We start from the raw sequence: 6,179 nt of genomic DNA, 5'->3' as shown, positions 1-6,179 counted from the left end.
TCCCCCACCACCACGGTTAAACCTGGTGAGCAAGTAAAATGTCAACATATCTGTGTAGCTGTGAACAAATAAATACACTTGCATCATGAGGTAAAAAAAGCTTCTGGGGAAAAGTATTCTCCTTTAGTTATTTGCTAGAGTTTCTTGTCTAAGACATCTCATTCTTATTTGGAATATCAGAACCTTGTAGCTGATAGTTACTAAAACAATACACATTCCTATGTCCCAGTACTATACAATTAGAACAGACTTTTATTTTTTCTGCAGCTGCTGTTGCCAGTAGTTAATAGGAACAAGAACATTTCAATCTACAGTAAATACAACTTTCTTAATAGATGACAAGAACTATGCTACCAACCCAATCTTGCCTTTATCCTTTCAGGTAAATGGTGTTGCTATAATATTTAATGTAATGTCTTGATATGTGTGTTTTTTATTATTAAATAATGAACTACATATATTAGATGTTTTTAAACTTTTGTTCCTGGTTCTCCTCTATGAATGAGCTATGTATGATAGGACACACCTAATCATACTAGAAAAACATACTCAAATGGAAACTTTGATTTGCTCTTAGTTTAACCATCTTACGCTTTTTAAATTGTATATTTTCCCATTGCTGGTCGACAAATACCGAGATTCTTGCAGAAGGGTGGTGATATAGTTTCAGTTAATGACATAAAAGGGCATTCTCAGCATAGAATAATAACTAATGTTCCTTGTCATCCACCTCCCTCTGTCCTTCATAACACACAGTCTCCAGATTTTAATTTGCCACTTTTTATATCAGATATTACTTTTTCTTTGAGGTTCAGATTACTCTGATTCTACTCCATTTTGGTTAGCTTGAGCCAGAAGTACAAAGGATAGCACAGTGAAGACATTTTAATTACATCAGACTGGTGTTATACCCTCTATATAAAATATATAGTAAATGCTATATTTCACAAATTATACTTATGCACAGTTCTTAACATCTAATATGCTTAGGTTTTAATGTATTAAGACAAGATCAGAATTTTCAGCGGTGCTCTGTTTTTGCACCTTTTTAATGTGTATGTAAGCAAGGATAGCACAGAAGTAGTGAAACTCATATTCCGCAAAGCAGTCTAACATGTTGCTATAATTACCCACACAAGTGAATAAAGAAGCAATACATTATTCATGGTGGGTTTCTGCACACACTGACCTAGAAGGATTCCTTTTAGTCTCACTCCAGACCTATCATAGTCAAGAAAGGTGAATTATTTTAAAGTTCTGCCTGAGTGGAACAATCAAAAGGCAGGGTAATAAAAAGGACCCACTGAAACAAAAACAAAATCTAAATAAATAAATTGAAGAACTTGTCAGTATAGTTTTCACCATTTTACAACAAACTCATTACAGACTTTTTAATAATGCTACTACCAAATCATACAAAAAAAATGTAAATTTAATCTATGGTGGTATAACTGAAGGTGGCTTAAAATATTTGGAGAAGAAATTTTAAACTGGAAAACATAAATTAATCCTAATCACTTACGGTTTTATATAGCTAATCAACTTCCCAACCAAAAAGATGGAAAAACTGGTGCAAAAAACACAGTGGATTAAATCTTAATGAAAATGGTCAAACTTCACATATGCTGACACTAACTAGTTGTATAAGTGAACAATATATTTGTAGAACATCAACCAAATGATCAGATGAAGCACAAGCATATCCAGGCATCTCGAAAGCAAACCTGTTCATTATGGAGAAAAAAATGGCCCTTCTTTAACAGGTCTCAGCTGATTAGCTTTCGACTGTCCCTGATTTTGCCTCACATTTTTGCCCTGTCCCTTGTAAAATTTTGGCTTTTCTGATAAACCACTGAAGATTATAGTCAGTAATGCCAGATTTAAGAGTTTCATAAATTCATATTCTTCAGAAATGTATGCTGATGCAAAACACAATGTTCTGTTAACTGTCTACATGAACCAGAACAACATTTAAAGATTGTCCCAGATGTTGGCTCTTCATCCCTATTTATTTTGGCTCTGTCCCCAATTCTTGATCGAAGTTGACAGCTATGCTCAAGCATAAAACATATACTTTTTCAATACCAAGTTGATCATCTCTCAACACTAAATTAACAGATTGGAAAAACATGCATTTTCAGGACTAGTGTACTGCATTATGGTATAATTTACTAAACTTCTGAAGTCACAGATAACCGAATGACACAAGGCATGGAGAACATACAAAACACCCAGTGAAAATATGCCAAGATCAAACCTGGCACAACAAAACTATGGTACTATACTACGAATGAAGATCCAGTGGAATCCTGTCAAGTTCTAGAGAACAATTAACAGCATACTTCAAAAGGGAGCTCAAATCAATGAAACCACTTCACTTTCAACACACACTTTGAAAGAGTTAACACCTTCAAGGACTACTACTCTGCAATTAATGTCAACTTATTCACAGAACCTGCATATTTACACTAATTGTAATGAAGCTACTGAGGTGAGGTGTAAAGATAAATCCACACCATTACCTATACAATGTTATATAACTAGAATACTTTAGCAAATCAAAAATTATGAAGCAGCATCTACTGCTAATTTACTCTCTACCTTTATTAGGATGCATTAGTTATGTTGTACAATTCTTTACAGAAGGATCCAGAAAAGTATAATCACAAAGCATGAAAGAAAAGCAAAGTAAAACCTATTCCAAAGGACACAGCATGCTCAAAGTAGATATTTATAGACCAAAAATTATATATAGCCCATCTACAAATGCCCTGAAAAAATAGTAGTTCAGCCACAAATTAGGCACGGTCTTGAAAACAAATATTTACCCAACCCCAAAACATGATTCTGGAAGTTTCTGAGCTACTGGGAAACTTGTTAACTATATAGCAACATGCAGACACAAGAGACGGCATGGAGTTGCAGTTTTCTAGACTTTCCTGAGACATCTCACATGGTGGATTCATTGTATGCTAATACTTAGACTCTAGACCATGTACTTTTGAACAAAATCCATGTAACAGTTCAAGCTACTAGTCAAATCACACTGAAGTTATAAACCATGTAGAGTAGTGCCTCTCCACCATACTTCATGCAAACAGCAGTTCCATGAGGAGTCACCTACCTGGCTCCCCTACTGTTATTTGCCAATTATATAATACTTCATACAGGTGACTATAGTTTAAGACAGTAGCAGTAGACATCTTAAGGATGTAGAGAGGAGATGTTTATCTGGAAATATTTGGGAAGGGTAACAGATTCCAAACAAGGTTTCATAGAACATATAGGTAGAACAGCTACATTAGTAACCAACAACTTAGAGCCTTATATATAATAAAATGACAGTTGACTGAAATATGGACTAAATTACTCAATGATTCTATGGTTCTCAGTGATCTTCAAAAAAAATAAATAAATAAAGTAATACCCAATGTTTTGCTTTATGATAATTATGCCAGCTGGACCCAATGTTTTGCTTTATGACAATTATGCCAGCTGGACCCATACAATAGAATTACTTAACAGAAGTGTCTCTTTATTAACGGTCTTCTGGACAAGAACCTCAGTCCAGCCCAGGCTCACTTGCTGCAGGTATATACTATGAAGCAATTTGCTCTCTACCTGACAGTACCAATAGCAACACCAAAAACCCCACTCTAAAACAAGTAACAGTTCTCCATATCATGTCATGCACTTCCATCTCACTGGAATAAATTACCTTATTAAATAAATAAAACAGCTTACTGCTCACAGCTTCTTTATGGCAAACACTAAATAATCTCGAATTAATTTAGCTCTGTTGCTTAACGTGTGAAGTTTCATAACAGTCCATTTCCCCCACTGACTGCATCAAACTTAAGTTGTCTTAGTGCTAATTCTAGACTAGAATATTTCCTTCTATACTACTCAGCTAATGCTTACTTATTTTTATGAAGTTACAAATTATAAATGAAAACAGTGAAACAAGTATAACAGTGCTTGTATGTTAAGCAATACTTATGTCCTAACATAGCGCACACATACATGTGCAAGTATTTAAAATGTAAGCAAGTTCTAAGCATCTAATGATTTGTTGATCTACTCCCGAGTTCATTGTTCATTGAATAAATACATGAAATATACCCTCACAAAACTAAATACATGAAATATAGCCTCACAAAACTTATATTCGAGCCTGACCATGTGCCCTGTGGGGGGGGTTACTTTTCATTCTGTTTAGGAGCAATGCCACGAGGCTAAAAAAACTCAAACTATACTCGGTTGCGTACCAACTACTCAGAGGTGACCTATGCCTAACATACAAGGCTATGGCAAACCCAGAATTGCTGAAAATGCTCCACCCAAGGAAAACTCAATCCACCAGATTTACACGCTCAAGGGACATTAACCTGACAGCAACAACAAACAGGACTTGGAGGGACAGATTTGTGTCCCAGAGACTCCCCTTGCTCTGGAATAAGGTCCCCATATATGTGAGGTAGAGTCCCTCACTAGCACTCTTCAAGAGGAATCTTGATGAGTGGATGGGAAACAGGAAATTCACCCAGAGAATCACGTCTGTGGCCCTGCTCGACAGAGGCGCAAGTAACTAAACCTCATGGGAGGCAAAAGCCAAAACATTTTGGCTAGGCTTAATTATGCCCTAGGGCCAATAGCCTAGTACTTGCCTATGAACCATGGACCTTGTTTTATCATGCTGTGAGGCTGTAATATATGGAGAGAGAAAATGAATAGCATCCATTTACATGAATAAAGTTCTTCTCATCAGTGACTACCAAAGAACATATGTAGAAGTAATGATGTATGAAGTATGTAAACATCTCCTATCATGTTTTCATTCTATTATAATAAAATAAAATGTACAGCTTGGATGCAAATGTTAATACTTTTACTTGTATCCAACTTCCATGTAGTATCAATTTAGTATTTTATATTTTGCTTGAAGGTCTTTTTCTCAGGTCTCTTACAAAACTGGGTTTTGCCTACCAGTGCTAATCTTATTCAAAAACAATAAGTAAATGTACATAAGTAAATGGAAGGATAGACGGGCAGTGTCTTGTAATGTGGGAAGCCCCACATGGTTAAAATGCTACGTGGAAAACAGTGCAACATAAACCTGGATGATGCAGTAAGATGGCCCTCAGACAGAAATGACAGGTCTGCAAATTGTGTTGTTTTCTACTAAGCTTGCAATGATGGTAGTCCTTGCATACTGACCCTACTGCAGCCGATAGAAAAAGCATGACGAAACAGTGGATGCATGCATGATACACACACACACACACACACACACACACACACACACACACACACACACAGCTTTACATGTCTGCCTGTGTATATCGTCTACCAGTTTGTGATGGTATTGTTGGGTCTAACCAGGCATATGTATGCATTAGAGTTCAGGTTGTTTGTGTCTCTTTCAGACCAGGTGACGTCTGCAGCCATTGACACTAGTTAGCCTATTTATGTGTAAAACTACCATAATACAGGTCCATGTACACCTTCAAACATAAACACGTAATCCAAGATACAATTTAATTTGCTATGGAATTTGGAGAGAATGTGCACTTTTTGCATTTTATGGTTATGCTGCCTACATATATGTGGACCTGCTGAAAAGTTGTTTCTGAATAACTTCATATAGAATAGGCTCTCCTAGGAGTAAACATCAATAACTGAAGCCATACTCTCACCCAATGAGTACCATACTAGCTACCCTGACCAAAAACAACCTACCCTCAGCACAGGGAAATGCTATGGTAGCCAGACATTAAAATGAGGAAAGTGTTTCATCCCACATGGGATCTCAAAAGTAGAGATCAGCACTTTGTATTTAGCATTTTAGGGTTTCTGACAATTATACAGTTGCTGTTTAGTCCCTACACACACTATAGTCTGCCTTGAAATTAAACATACTATTAGCTAGTTCCAGCATGCTCGGATTTGTCATTTCTTAAACTATGGCTTGTCTAACAAACATAACTAATCAGTGCTTAAGCAGTTCACTCTGTCAGATTAATGTCCCAACACCGCAATGGATCTGTAGTTTAACTTTCTATTTCATGGGAAACATCAAGACAGTCATCAGCTCAGTGAAAAGAAGCTCATTAAGCCATAATACCGCTTACGAAATAACTTTACACAGAAACTGAAACACAAAATATAAAAGCTGAAAG

Source organism: Protopterus annectens, chromosome 1.part2, assembly GCF_019279795.1.
Source record: "Protopterus annectens isolate FY-2018-M chromosome 1.part2, PAN1.0, whole genome shotgun sequence".
In the NCBI taxonomy this organism is placed as follows: Eukaryota; Metazoa; Chordata; order Ceratodontiformes; family Protopteridae; genus Protopterus; species Protopterus annectens.
The sequence above is the reverse complement of the archived record's forward strand: the minus strand, read 5'-3'. Positions refer to the sequence as shown.